This window comes from Triticum urartu, chromosome 2A (genome assembly GCF_056163025.1).
Source record: "Triticum urartu cultivar PI428250 chromosome 2A, HENAU_Tu73, whole genome shotgun sequence".
In the NCBI taxonomy this organism is placed as follows: domain Eukaryota; kingdom Viridiplantae; phylum Streptophyta; class Magnoliopsida; order Poales; family Poaceae; genus Triticum; species Triticum urartu.
In genome coordinates, this window is record NC_141874.1 from 349,496,453 (window position 1) to 349,517,948 (window position 21,496).

The following is a 21,496-nucleotide window of genomic DNA, read 5'->3' on the forward strand; positions in this document are numbered from 1 at the left end:
CCAGCATGGGCTTCCAGGGGATGCTTGGTAGCATAGACTGTGTGCACTAAAAGTGGAAGAATTGCCCTTCTGCTTGGCAGGGCAGTATAAGGGTCATGTCAAAGCTTGCACCATCATACTCGAGGCCTGGCTTCACAAGATCTCTGAATTTGGCACTCTTTCTTCGGCTTCGGTGTTTGCAAGGCTTGCCAAAGGCAACTGCCGCCGGTGAATGTTAACATCAACGACCACAACTATAATAAAGGATACTACCTAGCTGACGGTAACTATCCTTAGTGGACTACTCTTGTGAAGACAATCTCCAACCCTATAGAAGAGAAGATGAGATTTGCACAAGAGCAAGAAAGTTATAGGAAGGATGTGGAGCGTGCCTTTGGTATTCTGCAATCTCGATGGGGCATCGTTCGGTATCCTGCTAGAACTTGGAGTATCAGGAAGTTGTGGGAGGTGATGACTGCTTGTATGATCATGCACAATATGACCGTAGAGGATGAGTGCCCGAATGTATCTACGACCAAGGGTTTCAGTTCCAGGGTGACAATGTTGTACTTGAGCATGGAGGAGCGGCAACGTTTGCACAGTTCACCCAATTTCATCATCAAATGCGTGATTGGAAAACTCATATTCAGTTGCAAGATGATTTGGTTGAGCATATTTAGGCTCACGTTGACAACCAATAGATGTATCTTTTTTAAAAATGTATTTGAGACAATTCAATCTTTATTTGGCTTGTAAACTATAATATATTTATTTGGCTTGTGAACTATGATATATTTGTTTGCTTGCGAAACTATGTAAAATGTTTGTATTTTGTTTGAATTATGTTTGAAAAACCACGACAAACAGGCCGCGAGGGCGAAAATGTGTCGGTGTGTTGGGCGCACTGCCAACCCAAACGCAAAAAAAGGGCGGACGACGAGCTGACTGTTGATCCAAACGGACAAAGCGCGGGTCCGTTTAAGTCGGTGCATTGGAGTTACTCTTAGACCCTAAATGAAAGGAATGTAAGTTTTGATCATGTTTTTATGTAAACTAAATTGATATTTCTGTTATTTACATGCATGAATTGGTTTAGGTCTTAGGGCCTGTTCTGAAACTTTGTAGCTTCTCAAAACTCCATAATTCCAGCTTCTCATCGTGGCTTCTAGCTCCACGCAGCGAGTTTCATCCGTTCGGTAGCAAAATCAGCTTCTCCATTGCTACCTTGGGCTGGCAGCGGCTGCTGGCCTGTCTACCACCATATTGGACCGACTGGGCTGTAGTAGGGGATCCTCCCACCTAGCCCATCTTCGCTACAGGTCGTCTTCAACCTTTAGTTCACGCACAGGAACAAACTGGACACAGAACTACTACCAATTACACATCAAATCAGGTGATTTAGACCTCGAATCACATCAACTTGAACATCAAATCTGTCGCCCTATTCGTCGTGAATCCATTCCATTAGAGTGCACAACCTATTGTTCACTAACCAAGGAGATCAAAAATGCATTCACCATGGCCGGACTAGAGCGTTCTGCTCTACGCTGGAGCATCAGGGACTTGGGGCACGCTGCTGGGGTGGAACTCAGAGGAGAGGAGGCGGCGGGGCTAGTGACGGCGGTGCGGGCCTCACAGCTACGTGCTAATGCGGGCGGCGGCGGTGCGTAACCCTAGCAGTCGCGCTGGAGAAAGAAGATGTGGCGTACCTGTTCGAGTGAGGAAGAGCACAACTTGAACCGTTTTCTTTTGTGGTGGCATTTTAGTGGTAAATAAGAGGAACTCCAGATTCATGAAAACATGGACTGGGTTTCCCTCGCTTCACCAAATTGCACTGCGGCCCAGGATCGCTTCGTGGATTTAGCTTCCTGGAGCAAAAGCGTTCGGGCTGGAGCCACTCTCATATTTTGAGAAGTTTGGACCTGGATAGTTTTAGAACAAGCCCTTAGCTAGTTTAGAAGCGGCAGCAAACAGTGGGTTTGCGTGCTGGTACCCACTGTAGCCTACTAGGCCCTGTTCTGACGTCCTCTAATAGATTTTCGAATGCCGGGTTATTTAGATTTGAATACCGGATTATGCTGAATTTCAACGTGACACGGAACGGAATGGACGTGGATTATGCTGGATTCGAATACAACAAGCATATATGAGGAATACATAAATGCTTTAAAGTAAAATTATACATAATAAGAAAGTATCAATCTATATGTATCTTTACTCTATACATACATACATACATACATACATACATACATACATACATATTCTGTAGGAGCTGGACGATCCTATTTGATCAAATACCTAATGAAAAATTACGATTTTCCATTTATTAAGGTACGAGAGCTTCTTATTCCACAACATACATACATACATACATACATACATATATATATATATATATATATATATATATATATATATATATATATATATATATATATATATAGGATGCGACTAACTTTCGATCGATCGACTCTTCTAATTGCTTCATATACGCGGGAAGAAGTAAAGAAAACCCTATTTCAAATAGGTGATATGAAGGCCCCCGGCACTGATGGTCTTCATGCTATATTTTTTTAAACTTTTTTGGCATATCATTGGAGAGGAGCTTACAAACGAAGTGCTTGAAATGATAAACAACAGAAAGATCCTAGATGGGTGGAATGCCACTAATGTGGTGTTAATACCGAAGGTGGACAGTCCGAAGGTTATTACACAGTTTAGGCCCATTAGTCTATGTAATGTGGTCTACAAGATAATTTCAAAGATGCTGGCTAATAGACTGAAAAAAAATCCTACATGAGGTGATTTCCCCTACACAGAGTGGTTTTGTACCAGGTAGGTTAATTACTGAAAATGTGTTGGTCGCTTATGAATAGTTTCATTCCATAAAGAAGTGAACACATGGCTCAAATGGTATTTGTGCGGTTAAGCTAGATATGTCGAAAGCATATGAGAGAGTAGAATGGGAATTCATGAGGCAGATGATGATGAGGATGGGGTTTCATGTAGAATGGATTGAGCTTATCATGGAGTGCGCCTCCTCTGTCAAATATCAGATCAGATTTAATGATACAAAGAGAGATGAATTTACACCAACTAGGGGCCTAAGATAGGGCGACCCCCTATCTCCTTATCTCTTTTTGATCTGTTTTGAAGGATTATCAAGCATGTTGACTCACGAAGAAGAAGTTGGTGGTATTGAAGGAATAAATGTGTCAAGGAATGCCCCCTCGACATCTCATCTTTTGTTTGCAGATGACTCTTTGATCCTCATGAGAGCTACGGTACAGGATGCAAGTACGCTGAAGAGGGTCCTAGATACATATTGTGAGAGTTCAGGGCATCGCGTAAGTACACCCAAATCCAGTATTTTCTTCAGTCCTAATACCAGAGTAAATGAAAGGAAGAATGTATGTGGATTGATGAATATACTAACAGAAGCTTTGTCGGACAAGTACTTGGGACCACCAACTATTGTCGGGGTTGATCGCAGTGACTGCTTTCAACATCTTGTCGATAGAGTATGTCAGAGACTGAAGGGGTGGAAGGAAAAATTTCTGTCAGTGCAAGGTAAAGAAATCCTTTTAAAGGCAGTAGCTCAGGCAATTCCATCATATGCTATGTCTGTTTTTAAGTTACCAAAAAGGATATGCAAATCAATCACTGATGAAATATCGAGCTTCTGGTGGGGTGATGGAGAGGAGAAAAGAAAAATGTATTTGTTTGCATGGTGGAAGATGTGTGTACCGAAGAAGAAGGGAGGTATGAGATTTAGAGACCTTCATAGCTTTAACCTTGCTATGTTAGCAAAGCAGTGTTGGCGACTGATCCAGAATCCTAACTCTCTGTGTGCACGTGTTCTAAGTGCAAAATACTATCCTGATGGTAATGTTCTGAGAGTTGGCCCAAAGAAAGGCTCCTCGTTTACATGGCAAAGTTTGATTGTTGGGATACAAACTTCCAAGAGGGGATGTATTTGGCGAGTGGGCACTGGTTCACAGATTAACATTTGGGATGACCCATGGATCCCATCAAGTCTAACAAGGAAGATTATCACCCCTAGAGGTGGAATCATGTTGTCAAAAGTGCAAGAGATCATTGACCCTCATACGGGTCAGTGGGATGAGGCACTAATTCAGAGCGTGTTCTCACCAGTTGATGTACGCAGAATGTTACAAATTCCATTACATGTTGAAGCACTAGAAGATTTTGTGGCATGACACTATACAATGTCTGGAACCTTCTCAGTACGCTCGGCATATCACTTAGAATTTGACCATGGTCGCCACTATGCAAATTCGAATAGTCCAGGGAGTGCTCAACTTAGCGGGGTTTGGAAGGAGCCATGGCATCTTTGTTTTACCGGGAAAGATCAAGCATTTTGGTTGGAAAGTCCTTAAGGGAGTACTACCATGCTACGGTCTATACCCTTGATCCCACAATGCGGGATATGCAAAATTTCTTTCGAAGACATTCAACATTGTCTGTTCACATGTGATACAGCAATGCAAGTGTGGTCTTCACTAGGGTTAACTGAGGTGATAGACAACGCAGTTGTGCAGGACCGGTCCGGGTCTATTTTGATCTGCCTGCATACGATAACACATGATATTCCCACTACCGAGCTTATCCTGGTGGCCATGTGGTTTATATGGTGGCAAAGGAGGCAAGTTGCAAAGGGGGAGGCTGTCGCAACTCCAGAGCAATCAGCCATCTCAATTCAGGTACTTGCTACCAATTTTGTTCGTGCAAATACACCAAACCATCCCATCCACAAGAATGATCAAGTGTGGAAGAAGCCAAGTAGGGGAGTTATAAAAGTGAATGTTGATGCATCATTTCATCAAGAGAATCTCAGTGGAGCTTGTGGAATTGCCGCCCGTGACGTTCAAGGAAAATTTCTGGGAGCGACAACACTAGCACTACCTCAGGTCTCAAGCGCGGAATCAGCTGACTAATGGCCATCCATTGTGAACTATACCTGGGCAAATTTCTGGAAGGCGACAACACTAGCACTACCTCATGTCTCAAGCATGGAATCAACTGAGCTAATGGCCATCCGTTCTGGACTATACCCGACAGCAAATCTGGGATGCACAAATCTCAACATTGAGTCAGATTGTATGAACGCTTTGAAATCTATACCCGACCCGAATGCGTACATGGGAGTGGATGTTCCTGTGGTGGCAGAGTGCTCCCACTTGGCAATGGAGTTTGCGAGTATTAGCTATGAGTTCTGTAGCAGAGAGGCAAATATGCTAGCGGATGGATTAGCAAAGCATTGTTTTAGTAATAGTACTTCTGAAGTTTGGGAGACTTTCATCCCTGACTTTATTCTTCACAAATATGTAAATGATCTTGCTATTATCTGAGGAATAAAATTATTATGATAAAAACTTTCGATCGATCGACTGTTAGAAACATATCCTAACGCATGCATGCATGCAGATATGCTTCGATGTTGTTTGCCTTTTCTCTATATCGTGTCAAGCAGGTTAATTTAATGACCAAATTTCGATTGTTTGTCTGTCAGAAACATATCCGAACGCATCCATGCATGCAGATACGCTTCGGTGTTGTTTTCCTTTTTTTCATATCGTGTCCAGTAGGTTAGTTTAATGACTAATTTTTGACAGTTCGTCCCTTAGAAACACATATCCGAACGCATGCATGCATGCAGATACACTTCGATGTTGTTTGCCTTTTCTTTGTATCGTGTCCAGCATGTTAGTTCAATGACTAACTTTCGATCGTTCGGCTGTTAGAAACATATCCGAACCCATCCATGCATGCAGGTATGCTTCGATCGTTGTTTGCCATTTTTCTAAATCATGTCTAGCAGGTTAATTTAATGACTAATTTTCGATAGTTCGGTTGTTATAAACACATATCCAAACGCATGCATGCATGCATGCTGATACGCTTCGATGTTATTTGCCTTTTCTCTATATCGTAGGTTAGTTTACTTAGAAGCTCCTTGATACGTCTCCAACGTATCTATAATTTTTGATTATTCCATGCTGTTATATTATCATTCTTGGATGTTTTAGAATCATTTTATAGCAACTTTATATCAATTTTGGGACTAACCTATTGACATAGTGCCCAGTGCCAGATGCTATTTTTTGCTTGTTTTTTACTTCGCAGAAAATCAGTACCAAATGGAGTCCAAATGCAGCGAAACTTTTTAGAGATTTTTTCTGGACCAGAAGACACAAGATGGGCCGAAGAAGTACTAGAGAGGGGGCCCCGAGGGGGGCACAACCCACCTGGGCGTGCCTGGGGGCCCAGGCGCGACCTGGTGGGTTGTGCCCACCTCGGTGGCCTCCCGCACTGCCTCTTTGCTTTATAAATACCCCAATATTCCAGAAACCCTAGGGGAGTCGACGAAAATCAATTCCAGCCGCTGCAAGTTCCAGAACCACCAGATCCAATCTAGACACCATCAATGAGGGGTTCATCATCCTCAATGGTGCCTCTCTGATGATGCGTGAGTAGTTCATTGTAGACCTACGGGTCTGTAGTTAGTAGTTAGATGGCTTCCTCTCTCTCTCTCTCTCTTTTGATTCTCAATACAATGGTCTCTTGGAGATCTATTTGATGTAACTCTTTTTGCAGTTGGGATCCGATGAACTATGAGTTTATGATCAGATCTATGTTTTTATCCATGAAAGTTATTTGAGTCGTTTGATCTCTTATATGCATGATTACTTATAGCCTCGTATTTCTTCTTCGAATTTATGGTTGAGTTAGGCCAACTAGATTGATTTTTCTTGCCATGGGAAGAGGTGCTTTGTGATGGGTTCGATCTTATGGTGCTTGATCCCAGTGATAGAAGGGGAACCGACACATATGTATCATTGCTATTAAGGATAACAAGATGGGGTCTATTTCTACATAAATAGATATTGTCTACATCATGTCATCGTACTTGTTGCATTACTCCATTTTTTCATGAACTTAATACACTAGATGCATGCGGGATAGCGGTCGATGTGTGGAGTGATAGTAGTAGATGCAGGCAGGAGTCGGTCTACTAATCTTGAACGTGATGCCTATATAATGATCATTGCCTGGATACCGTCATGATTATTTGAAGTTCTATCATGTAACACCCTCGATGCGACTATATCTCCCACGTGTCGAGGCACGACTTAGAGGCATAATCGCATTGAAGGCATATGTCGCAAGTTAGGCAATCTTCACAACATCCCATGTAATATAGATAATAAAAGGGGAGAAAACATAGTTGGCTTACACTCGCCACGTCAATCAAGTACATAAATAACATTATATCATCCAAACACTCATGGCCCGACTACGGCGCCAAAATAAAAGATAACCCAACATGCGACACGGTCCCGATCACCCCCAACTGGGCACCACTACTGATCATCAGGAAAGGAAACATAGTAACGTTGAGAGTCCTCGTCGAACTCCCACTTGAGCTCAAACGCGTCTCCTGGAGCGGAATCATCAGGCCCTGCATCTGGTGTAATAGTAATCTATGAGCCACAGGGACTAAGCAATCTCGCACCCTCGCGATCAAGACTATTTGAGCTTATAGGTAAGGCAAGGTACAAATATATGTGGAGCTGCAGCAAGCGACTAGCATATATGGTGGCTAACTTATTCGCAAAAGAGAGCGAGAAGAGGAGGCAAAGCGCGAGCGAGAAACTAGAGAAGAACCTGCGCAAACATTACTCCAACACCGTGTCCACTTGCCGGACTCCGCCAAGAAGAGGCCATCTGTTGGGGAACGTAGCAGAAATTCAAAATTTTCCTACGTGTCACCAAGATCAATCTATGGAGAGACTAGCAACGAGGGGAAGGAGAGTGCATCTACATACCCTTGTAGATCGCTAAGCGGAAGCGTTCAAGTGAACGGGGTTGATGGAGTCGTACTCGTCGTGATTCAAATCATCGATGATCCTAGCGCCGAACGGACGGCACCTCCGCGTTCAAAACACGTACGGAACGGAGACGTCTCCCATGCCTTGATCCAGCAAGGAGGAGGGAGAGGTTGATGGAGATCCAGCAGCACGACGGTGTGGTGGAAGTAGCGGGATTTCGACAGGGCTTCGCTAAGCGCTGCGGGAGGAGGAAGATGTGTCACAGGAGGGAGAGGGAGGCGCCAGGCCTTAGATTGGTTTGCTCCTCCTTTTTCCCCACTATATATAGGGCCAAGGGAGAGGGGGAGGCGCAGCCCTTGCCCCTTCCTCCAAGGAAGGGTGCGGCCAAGGGTGGGGAGGAGTCCATCCTCCCCAAGGCACCTCGGAGGTGCCTTCCCCCTTTAGGACTCTCCCTTTTTTTTTTCTCTCTTGGCGCATGGGCCTCTTGGGGCTGGTGCCCTTGGCCCATATAGGCCAAGGCACACCCCCTACAGCCCATGTGGCCCCCCGGGGCAGGTGGCCCCACCCGGTGGGCCCCCGGGACCCTTCCGGTGGTCCCGGTACAATACCGATGACCCCGAAACTTGTCCCGATGGCCGAAATAGCACTTCCTATATATAATTCTTTACCTCCGGACCATTCCGGAACTCCTCATGATGTCCGGGATCTCATCCGGGACTCCGAAAAACTTTCGGGTTACCGCATACTAATATCTCTATAACCCTAGCGTCACCGAACCTTAAGTGTGTAGACCCTACGGGTTCGGGAGACATGCAGACATGACCTCGACGTTCTCCGGTCAATAACCAACAGCGGGATCTGGATACCCATGATGGCTCCCACATGTTCCACGATGATCTCACCGGATGAACCACGATGTCAAGGACTTAATCAATCCCGTATACAATTCCCTTTATCTAGCGGTATTATACTTGCCCGAGATTCGATCGTCGGTATCCTGATACCTTGTTCAATCTCGTTACCGGCAAGTCTCTTTTACTCGTTCCGTAACACATCATCCCGTGATCAACTCCTTGATCACATTGTGCACATTATGATGATGTCCTACCGAGTGGGCCCAGAGATACCTCTCCGTTTACACGGAGTGACAAATCCCAGTCTCGATTCGTGCCAACCCAACAGACACTTTCGGAGATACCTGTAATGCACCTTTATAGTCACCCAGTTACGTTGTGACGTTTGATACACCCAAAGCACTCCTACGGTATCCGGGAGTTGCACAATCTCATGGTCTAAGGAAATGATACTTGACATTAGAAAAGCTTTAGCATACGAACTACACGATCTTTGTGCTAGGCTTAGGATTGGGTCTTGTCCATCACATCATTCTCCTAATGATGTGATCCCGTTATCAATGACATCCAATGTCCATGGTCAGGAAACCGTAACCATCTATTGATCAACGAGCTAGTCAACTAGAGGCTTACTAGGGACATGGTGTTGTCTACGTATCCACACATGTATCTGAGTTTCCTATCAATACAATTATAGCATGGATAATAAACGATTATCATGAACAAGGAAATATAATAATAACTAATTTATTATTGCCTCTAGGGCATATTTCCAACAGTCTCCCACTTGCACTAGAGTCAATAATCTAGTTCACATCGCCATGTGATTAACACTCACAGGTCACATCGCCATGTGACTAACACCCAAGAGTTTACTAGAGTCAGTAGTCTAGTTCACATCACTATGTGATTAACACTCAATGAGTTTTAGGTTTGATCATGTTGCTTGTGAGAGAGGTTTTAGTCAACGGGTCCGAACCTTTCAGATCCGTGTGTGCTCTACAAATCTCTATGTCATCTCCTAGATGTAGCTTCTATTTGGAGCTATTCCAAATAACTGTTCTACTTGGAGTATTCTAAATTGTTGCTCCATTATATGCATCCGGTATCTCTACTCAGAGCTATCCGGATAGGTGTTAATCTTGCATCGACGTAACCCTTTACGATGAACTCTTTTTACCACCTCCATAACCGAGAAACTTCCTTAGTCCGCTAGTTACTAAGGATAACTTTGACCGCTGTCCTATGATCCATTCTTGGATCACTCTTGTACCCCTTGACTGACTCATGGCAAGGCACACTTCAGGTGCGGTACACAGCATAGCATACTGTAGAGCCTACGTCTTAAGCATAGGGGACGATCTTCGTCTATTCTCTCTATTCTGCCGTGGTCGAGCTTTAAGTCTTAACTTCATACCTTATAACTCAGGCAAGAACTCCTTCTTTGACTGATCCATCTTGAACACCTTCAAGATCATGTCAAGGTATGTGCTCATTTGAAAGTACTATTAAGCGTTTTGATCTATCCTTATAGATCTTGATGCTCAATGCTCAAGTAGCTTAATCCAGGCTTTCCATTGAAAACACTTTCCCAATAACCCTATATGCTTTCCAGAAACTCTACATCATTTCTGATCAACAACATATACTCATCAGAAATTCTATAGTGCTCCCACTCACTTCTTTGGAAATACAAGTTTCTCATAAACCTTATATAAACCCAAAATCTTTGATCATCTCATCAAAGCGTACATTCCAACTCCGAGATGCTTACTCCAGTCCTTACAAGGATTGCTGGAGCTTTGCATACTTATTAGCATATTTCAGGATTGACAAAACCTTCCGGTTGTATCACATACAACCTTTCCTCAATAAAATCGTCGAGGAAACAATGTTTTGACATCCTATCTGCAAGATTTCATAAATAACGCAGTAATCGCTAATATAATTCCAACAGACTCTTAGCATCGCTACGAGTGAGAAAGTCTCACCGTAGTCAACTCCTTGAACTTGTCGGAAAACATCTTAACGACAAGTCGAGCTTTCTTAACAGTGATACTTACCATCATTGTCCGTCTTCCTTTTAAAATCCATCTGTACTCAATAGCCTTACGACCATCGAGCCGTTCTGCCAAAGTCTACACTTTGTTTTCATACATGGATCCTCTCTCGGATTTTATGGCCTCGAGCCATTTATTGGAATCCGGGCCCACCATCACTTCTCCATAGCTCGTAGGTTCATTGTTGTCTAGCAACATGACTTCCAAGACAGGATTACGTACCACTCTGAAGTAGTATGCATCCTTGTCATCCCACGAGGTTTGGTAGTGACTTGATCTGAAGTTTCATGATCACTATCATAAGCTTCCACTCCAATTGGTGTAGGTGCCACAGGAACAACTTCCTGTGCCCTGCTACATACCAGTTGTAGTGACGGTTCAATAACCTCATCAAGTCTCCACAATCCTCCCACTCAATTCTTTCGAGAGAAACTTTTCCTCGAGAAAGGACCCGATTTTAGAAACAATCCCTTATTGCTTTCGGATCTGAGACAGGAGGTATACCCAACTGTTTTGGGTGTCCTATGAGGATGCATTTATCCGCTTTGGGTTCGAGCTTATCAGCCTGAAACTTTTTCACATAAGCGTCGCAGCCCCAAACTTTTAAGAAATGACAGCTTAGGTTTCTCTAAACCATAGTTCATACGGTGTCATCTCATCGGAATTACGTGGTGCCCTATTTAAAGTGAATGTGGTTGTCTCTAATGCTTAACCCATAAACTATTGTGGTAATTTGATAAGAGACATCATGGTATGCATCATATCCAATAGGGTGCAGTTATGATGTTCGGACACACCATCACACTATGGTGTTCCAGGCTGTATTAGTTGTGAAACGATTTCCACAATGTCTTAATTTTGTGCCAAACTCGTAATTCAGATATTCATCTCTATGATCATATCATAGATCTTTTATCCTCTTGTCATGATGATCTTTCAACTTCACACTGAAATTACTTGAACCTTTCAATAATTCAGACTCGTGATTCATCAAGTAAATGTACTCAACATCTACTCAAATCATCTGTGAAGAAAGAACATAACGATATCCACTACATGCCTCAGCACTCATTGAACTGCACACATCAAAATGTATTACTTCCAACAATTTGCTTTCTAGTTCCATTTTACTGAAACCGAGGCTTTCAGTCATCTTGCCCATGTGGTATGATTTGCATGCCTCAAGTGATTCAAAATCAAGTGAGTCCAAACGGTTCATTTGCATGGAGTTTCTTCATGCATACACACCAATAGACATGGTTCGCATGTCTCAAACTTTTCAAAAACGAGTGAGCCCAAAGATCCATCAACATGGAGCTTCTTCATGCGTTTTATACCGATATGACTTACGTGGCAGTGCCACAAGTAGGTGGTACTATCATTACTATCTTTTGGCATGAACATGTGTATCACTACGATCGAGATTCAATAAACCATTCATTTTAGGTGTAAGACCATTGAAGGTATTATTCAAATAAACAGAGTAACCGTTATTCTCCTTAAATGAATAACCATATTGCGATAGACATAATCCAATCATGTCTATGCTCAACGCAAACACCAATCTCGATGGTAGAGGGAGCGTGCGATGCTTGATCATATCAACATTGGAAACACTTCCAGCACATATCGTCAGCTCACCTTTAGCTAGTCTCCGTTTATTCCGTAGCTTTTATTTCGAGTTACTAACACTTAGCAACTGAACCGGTATCTAATACCCTGGTGCTACTAGGAGTACTAGTAAAGTTCACATCAACACAATGTATATCCTATATACTTCTATCGACCTTGCCAGCCTTCTAATCTACCAAGTATCTAGGGTAATTCTGCTCCAGTGGCTGTTCCCCTTATTACAGAAGCACATAGTCTCGGGTTTGGGTTCAACTTTGGGTTTCTTCACTAGAGCAGCAGCTGAATTGCCGTTTCATGAAGTATCCCTTCTTGCCCTTGCCCTTCTTGAAACTAGTGGTTTTACTAACCATCAACAATTGATGCTCCTTCTTGATTTCTACTTTCGTGGTGTCAAACATCGCGAATATCTCAAGGATCATCATACATGTCCCCGATATATTATAGTTCATCACGAAGCTCTAGCAGCTTGGTGGTAATGACTTCGGAGAAACATCACTATCTTATCTGGAAGATTAACTCCCACTCGATTCAAGCGATTGTTGTACTCAGACAATCTGAGCACAAGCTCAACAATTGAGCTTTTCTCCCTTAGTCTGCAGGCTAAGAAAATCGTCGAAGGTCTTATACCTCTTGACGTGGGCACGAGCCTGAAATCCCAATTTCAGCCCTCGAAAACATCTCATATGTTTCGCGACATTTTCAAAAACATCTTTGGTGCCTCAATTCTAAACCATTTAACTGAACTATCACGTAGTTATCAAAACATGTATGTCAGATGTTCGCAACATCCACAGACGACGTTCGAGGTTCAACACACCGAGCGGTGCATTAAGGACATAAGCCTTCTAAGAAGCAATGAGGACAATCCTTAGTTTACGGACCTAGTCCGCATAATTGCTACTATCAACTTTCAACTAATTTTTCTCTAGGAACATATCTAAACAGCAGAACTATAGCGTGAGCTACGACATAATTTGCAAAAATCCTTTTTTGACTATGTTCAGGATAATTAAGTTCATCTTATGAACTCCCACTTAGATAGACATCCCTCTAGTCATCTAAGTGATTACATGATCCGAGTGAGCTAGGCCGTGTCCGATCAACACGTGAGACGGACTAGTCAACGTCGGTGAACATCATCATGTTGATCGTATCTTCCATACGACTCGTGTTTGACCTTTCGGTCTCTGTGTTCCAAGGCCATGTCTTCACATGCTAGGCTCGTCAAGTTAACCCTAAGTGTTTTTGCATGTGTAAATCTTGCTTACACCCGTTGTATGTGAACGAAAGGATCTATCACACCCGATTAACACGTGATGCTTCGAAGCGACGAACTGTAGGAACGGTGCACAGTTAGGGGAGAACACTTCTTGAAATTGTTGTAAGGGATCATCTTATTTACTACCGTCGTTCTAAGCAAATAAGATGTATAAACATGATAAACATCATATGCAATCAAATAATAGTGACATGATATGGCCAATATCATATAGCTCCTTTGATCTCCATCTTGGGGCTCCATGATCATCTATTACAAGAACATGATCAATCTCATACATTACATATATCATTCATCACATCCTTTTGACCATATCACATCACATAGCATACCCTGCAAAAACAAGTTAGACGTCCTCTAATTGTTGTTTGCATGTTTTACGTGGCTGCTATGGGTTTCTAGCAAGAACGTTTCTTACCTACGCAAAACCATAGCGTGATATGCCAATTGCTATTTACCCTTCATAAGGACCCTATTCATCGAATCCGATCCGACTAAAGTGGGAGAGACAGGCACCCGCTAGCCACCTTATGCAACTAGTGCATATTTGTCGGTGGAACCGGTCTCACGTAAGAGTACGTGTAAAGTTGGTCCGGGCCGCTTCATCCCATGATGCCGCCGAATCAAGATAAGACCAGTAACGGCAAGCATATTGAACAAAATCAATGCCCACAACTACTTTGTGTTCTACTCGTGCATAGAATCTACGCATAGACCTAGCTCATGATGCCACTGTTGGGGAACGTAGCAGAAATTCAAAATTTTCCTACGTGTCACCAAGATCAATCTATGGAGAGACTAGCAACGAGGGGAAGGAGAGTGCATCTACATACCCTTGTAGATCGCTAAGCGGAAGCGTTCAAGTGAACGGGGTTGATGGAGTCGTACTCGTCGTGATTCAAATCACCGATGATCCTAGCGCCGAACGGACGGCACCTCCGCGTTCAACACACGTACGGAACGGAGACGTCTCCCATGCCTTGATCCATCAAGGAGGAGGGAGAGTTTGATGGAGATCCAGCAGCACGACGGCGTGGTGGAAGTAGCAGGATTCCGACAGGGCTTCGCTAAGCGCTGCGGCAGGAGGAAGATGTGTCACGGGAGGGAGAGGGAGGCACCAGGCCTTAGATTGGTTTGCTCCTCCTTTTTCCCCACTATATATAGGGCCAAGGGAGAGGGGGAGGCGCAGCCCTTGCCCCTTCCTCCAAGGAAGGGTGCGGCCAAGGGTGGGGAGGAGTCCATCCTCCCCAAGGCACCTCGGAGGTGCCTTCCCCCTTTAGGACTCTCCCTTTTTTTTTTCTCTCTTGGCGCATGGGCCTCTTGGGGCTGGTGCCCTTGGCCCATATAGGCCAAGGCACACCCCCTACAGCCCATGTGCCCCCCCGGGGCAGGTGGCCCCACCCGGTGGGCCCCCGGGACCCTTCCGGTGGTCCCGGTACAATACCGATGACCCCGAAACTTGTCCCGATGGCCGAAATAGCACTTCCTATATATAATTCTTTACCTCCGGACCATTCCGGAACTCCTCGTGATGTCCGGGATCTCATCCGGGACTCCGAAAAACTTTCGGGTTACCGCATACTAATATCTCTATAACCCTAGCATCACCGAACCTTAAGTGTGTAGACCCTACGGGTTCGGGAGACATGCAGACATGACCGAGACGTTCTCCGGTCAATAACCAACAGCGGGATCTGGATACCCATGATGGCTCCCACATGTTCCACGATGATCTCATCGGATGAACCACGATGTCAAGGACTTAATCAATCCCGTATACAATTCCCTTTATCTAGCGGTATTATACTTGCCCGAGATTCGATCGTCGGTATCCCGATACCTTGTTCAATCTCGTTACCGGCAAGTCTCTTTTACTCGTTCCGTAACACATCATCCCGTGATCAACTCCTTGATCACATTGTGCACATTATGATGATGTCCTACCGAGTGGGCCCAGAGATACCTCTCCGTTTACACGGAGTGACAAATCCCAGTCTCGATTCGTGCCAACCCAACAGACACTTTCGGAGATACCTGTAATGCACCTTTATAGTCACCCAGTTACGTTGTGACGTTTGATACACCCAAAGCACTCCTACGGTATCCGGTAGTTGCACAATCTCATGGTCTAAGGAAATGATACTTGACATTAGAAAAGCTTTAGCATACGAACTACACGATCTTTGTGCTAGGCTTAGGATTGGGTCTTGTCCATCACATCATTCTCCTAATGATGTGATCCCGTTATCAATGACATCCAATGTCCATGGTCAGGAAACCGTAACCATCTATTGATCAACGAGCTAGTCAACTAGAGGCTTACTAGGGACATGGTGTTGTCTACGTATCCACACATGTATCTGAGTTTCCTATCAATACAATTATAGCATGGATAATAAACGATTATCATGAACAAGGAAATATAATAATAACCAATTTATTATTGCCTCTAGGGCATATTTCCAACACCATCATGGTAACACACTCAGTGGATTCATTTTAATTAAGTTAAGGTTCAAGTTATCTACAACCAGACATTAACAAATTCCCATCTGCCCATAACCACGGGCACGGCTTTCGAAAGTTCAAATCCCTGCAGGGGAGTCCCAACTTAGCCCATGACAAGCTCTCACGGTCAACGAAGGAATAGACCTCCTCCCAAGACGTTCCGATCAGACTCGGGATCTCGGTTCTTCAAGACACTTCGACAGGTTAAAACAAGACCAGCAACACCGCCCGAATGTGCCGACAAATTCCGATAGGAGCTGCACATATCTCTTTCTCAGGGCACACTCAGATTGTCTTAGGTACGGGTAGGCCAGCCCAGAGTTGCCCCTGGTGGCCACCGGCAGCTGACAGGTGGACCAACACTCAAAGGAGCACTGGCCCGGGGGTTTACAATAAGATGACCCTCGGGCTCCGGAAACCCAAGGGAAAAAGAGGCTACGTGGCAAATGGTAAAACCAAGGTTGGGCATTGCTGGAAAAGCTTTAATCAAGGCGAACTATCAAGGGGTTCCCATTATAACCCAACCGCGTAAGGAACGCAAAATCCGGGAACATAACACCGATATGACGGAAACTAGGGCGGCAAGAGTGGAACAAAACACTAGGCGATAGGCCGAGCCTTCCACCCTTTACCAAGTATATAGATGCATTAAGATAACATGGCAAAATAATGATATCCCAACAAGTAAATAAAAGTTCCAACAAGGAACGGCCTCCAATCTTCACCTGCAACTAGCAACGCTATAAGAGGAGCTGAGCAAAGTGGTAACATAGCCAATCAACAGTTTGCTAGGACATGGTGGGTTAGAGGATTGACATGGAAATTTGGGAGGTTTGAAAGCAAGTGGTAGGCATCGTAGCATTGGCATAGCAAAAGAGCGAGCAATCTAGCATAGCAAAGATAGTAGTGATTTCGAGGGTATGATCATCTTGCCTGCACAGTTGTCAGAGTTGACTGGATCCTCGAAAGCAAACTCAACGGGCTCCTCGTTAGCGAACTCATCTCCCGGCTCTACCCAAACAAGACAAACAAGCAACAAGGACACAAATCAACCACGTGCAACTCAAACAACATGATGCAAAGATGATATGCTATGCGGGATGCGATGCGGGATGCATATGCAAGATGTGACAGGAAATGCAAGAACCTGGCCTCAACTTGGAAATCCAAGTGTGCCACTGGAAATATGAGATGAAATCGCTTGAAAACGATATAAAGAACGCCGGAATCGGAGTTACGGTTTGGAAATGGCAAGCGATTCAAATATGGCACCGGTCTGCGATTAACAGCAAGTAACCATCTAAATGCAACGAAATGAACATGCTACAACACCCAAACATGACAACAAAATACATGGCAGTGATGCAATTCAAGATGCCTAACAAAAGTCTAGCACTGAGCTACGGCCAATTCATCAATTATCAGGTTCAAACAAGCATGGCAAAAATGCATATGGCAAACAGATTTCAGACTTGGTGAAATCAACACTTGTCTGGAATTTCAGATCAGATAACACTCTTCGGAGCAACAAAACTACATGATACAGGACCTGAACATGGAAAAGTAAAGGATGGCATGGAGCTACTCAAAGAGCTTAACAAAAGTCCCTTAGTGACCTTGAGCCACAAGGGATCAGAAAATACAATTGCAAGCATGTGAACATGGCAAAAACATAATCAGATCACGGACTTAGTGAAAACTGAAGCATGCTCAAAACAGATATCAAGTAGGCATGTTTACGAGCTCGATGCACTCAATACGGAGAAAGTCATGAAAAGCTAAGCATACATCCATCAAGAATACACAAAATTCAAGCTAGACATGGCAAGATCAATAGCATAGCATGCACGGATCAACTACAACATCATCTGCAAAATTGCAAACAAGTTGACAATCTGCCCAGATTCACAAAGTAGCAAAAGTAGAACTCGATTGACTCAAGCTAGGGTGCTCCATAATTGCAAACAAAGACATGGATGGATAGAGCACTACAATATTAACAAAACATCCTCACTGATCATCCTCAAAAGAGGCACGGATCACTAGGAAACAACATGAACATATGGCCATATGAGATACACAGCTCAAGGACTTAGTGGAATTGCTAAGTCCCTGAAATCAGAATTACCAAGTGCACCACTTTGCAAGCTCGTGCTAGTCACCACACACATCACAAAAATACATGGGTTGCACCTCTGGAAAGATGACAAAACCCTTAACAAAACATATGTAGAGCATCAGGGCATATCATGCACACAATAATCATGGCAGAAATGACAAAAAGCTAACTGGAGCAGCAGATCTGACAATTATCTCAAGTAGTCCTCTTGTAACAGCATTTCGGGCATCAAGATGAACTCAAATGAAAATGATGCAATGGAATGAAATGATGTACTCTCTGAGATGAACATTTTGATATGCTATATGCCCAAATCGGAGCTACGGATGCAAAGTTATAGCATTATGAAGATGGGCACATGAAGCTAGGGTTTCAGGAGAAAGAGGTCAACCGGGTCCAGATCTGGAGTTCGCCGGCACGGATCCCGAGGACGGCCGGCCGGAGTTTCACCGGAGGAGGGCGCGGGGCGGCGCCGGGGAGGTCGGAGGAGGCGGATCCGGTCGGATCCGGTCACCGGAGATCCTGCCGGCGATGAGGACAGCGCGGCGAGGAGGCGGACGCCGGCGCGGGACGGACGGCGGCCTGTGGCGGACGGTGGCCGAGGCGGAGAGGCGGCGGCGGCTCGTCAGCGTCCGGTGGCGCGGGCGCCGGCAAAAGGGGAGGCGGCGGCGCGAGGTAGGAGAAGGCGGCGGGGCGACGGTGCGAGCGGCGCGCGCGGATGGGCCCGCGGGGGCCCTGCCTGGGCTCGGCGGGCCGGCGGCGGAGAGAGGCGGCCGGGCGTATAGGGAGGCGCCACGTGGCGGCGGCGGGGAGCAGCGGACACGTCCGGCCGGACGGAAATTTGTCCGCCGGCGCGTGGAGACGAAGGGGACTAGGGTTTGGAGAGGGGATCCGCGAATTTTCGGGGAGGAGGCTATATTTATAGGTAGAGGGAGCTAGGAGAGTCCAAATGAGGTGCGGTTTTTGGCCACGCGATCGTGATCGAACGCTCTAGATGATGGAGAAGGCATAGGTGGGTTTTGGGCCAAATTGGAGGGGTGTTGGGCTGCAACACACACGAGGCCTTTTCGGTCCCTTGGTTAACCGTTGGAGTATCAAACGAAGTCCAAATGATACGAAACTTGACAGGCGGTCTACCGGTAGTAAACCAAGGCCGCTTGGCAATTCTCGGTCCAATCCGGAAATGTTTAATCCCCACACACGAAAGAAAGGTAGAAATGACCACCGGAGGAGAACGAAGCGCCGAAATGCAAAACGGACAACGGGAAAAATGCTCGAATGCATGAGAGGAACACGTATGCAAATGCAATGCACATGATGACATGATATGGGATGCATGACAACGACAACAACACACGGAGACAAAAACCCGAACCCGAGAAAATATAATAACTTAACGCCGGAAACGGCAAGAGTTGGAGTACAAATTGCGAAAGTTACATCCGGGGTGTTACAACACTCCACCACTACGAAAGGATCTCGTCCCGAGATCTAGGACTGAAAGAACGCTGGGTATTCAGAACGGAGGTGATCCTCGCGTTCCCAGGTAGCTTCACGGTCGGAATGGTGTGACCACTTGACTTTGAGAAATTTGATTGACTTGTTGCGAGTCTTGCGTTCAGTCTCTTCAAGAATAGCAACTGGGTGCTCACGATAGGAGAGATCTTCTTGGAGCTCAATGTCCTCGAAGTTGATAGTGCGGTCAGGAGTCTTGAAGCACTTTCGAAGCTGAGAGACATGGAACACGTCATGAACATTTGCAAAGTTTGAAGGAAGCTCGAGTTGATAGGCGAGGTCGCCTCTCTTGCTGACAATCTTGAAAGGTCCCACGTATCTAGGGGCAAGCTTCCCTTTGATACCGAAGCGACGAGTACCTTTCAAAGGAGAGACGCGGAGGTAAACATGATCTCCGATCTCGAAAGCCAAATCACGGTGCTTACTATCATAGTAGCTCTTCTTGCGGGATTGGGCTGCTTTGAGGTTATCACGAATGACTTTGCACATTTCCTCTGCCTCTGTGATTAAGTCATTACCCAAAAGCTGACGTTCACCGGTTTCAGACCAGTTGAGAGGGGTACGACACTTCCTGCCATACAGAATTTCAAATGGGGCCTTGCCCGAACTTGCTTGAAAACTGTTGTTGTAGGAGAATTCAGCATAATGAAGACAATCCTCCCACTTCATGCCGAAGGAGATCACACAAGCCCTGAGCATATCTTCAAGAATCTGGTTGACACACTCGACTTGACCGCTAGTTTAAGGATGGAAAGCTGTGCTGAAGCGGAAGTTGGTGCCCATGGCCTTCTGAAAAGAATCCCAAAACTTGGATGTAAAGATGCTGCCACGGTCTGAAGAGATCACTTGTGGAATACCGTGCAGAGAGACAATACGAGAGGTATAGAGTTCCGCCAATTGAGCTGCAGTGATCGACTCTTTGATAGGCAGAAAATGAGCCACTTTGGTGAGTTTGTCAGTGACAACGAATATAGCATCATTGCCACGCTTGGACTTTGGAAACCCAGTCACGAAGTCCATTTCAATGTGGTCAAACTTCCATTCTGGAATGGCAAGAGGTTGGAGGAGACCAGCTGGCCTTTGGTGTTCTGCCTTCACTCTTCTGCAGGCATCACATTCATTCACGAATTGAGCAATCTCGCGCTTCATTCGAGTCCACCAATAAGCCTGCTTAAGGTCCTGATACATCTTCGTGCTCCCAGGGTGGATGGAGAGGAGAGAATTGTGAGCCTCGTTCATGATCACTTTACGAAGGTCACCTTTGGGTACAACAATACGATCCTCGAAGAAGAGAGTATCCTTATCATCAAGGCGGTAGCACTTGTACTTGGGTTGACTCTTGGCAATCCCAATCTTCACCTTTTTCACCATAGCGTCAAGAAGCTGGGCTTGGCGAATCTGGTCTTCCAAGGTAGGAGAGACTTGAACATTGGCGAGGAAACCTTGAGGAACAACTTGCAGATTAAGTTTGCGGAAAGCTTCACAAAGCTCGGGTTGATAAGGCTTAAGAATCAGACTGTTGCAATAAGCTTTCCTGCTCAATGCGTCAGCAATCACATTGGCCTTGCCTGGAGTATACTCGATACTCGGATTATACTCTTGAATCATTTCGACCCATCGAGTTTGCCCGAGGTTGAGATTAGGCTGAGTGAAGATGTACTTGAGACTCTTGTGATCAGTGAAAATGTCCACTT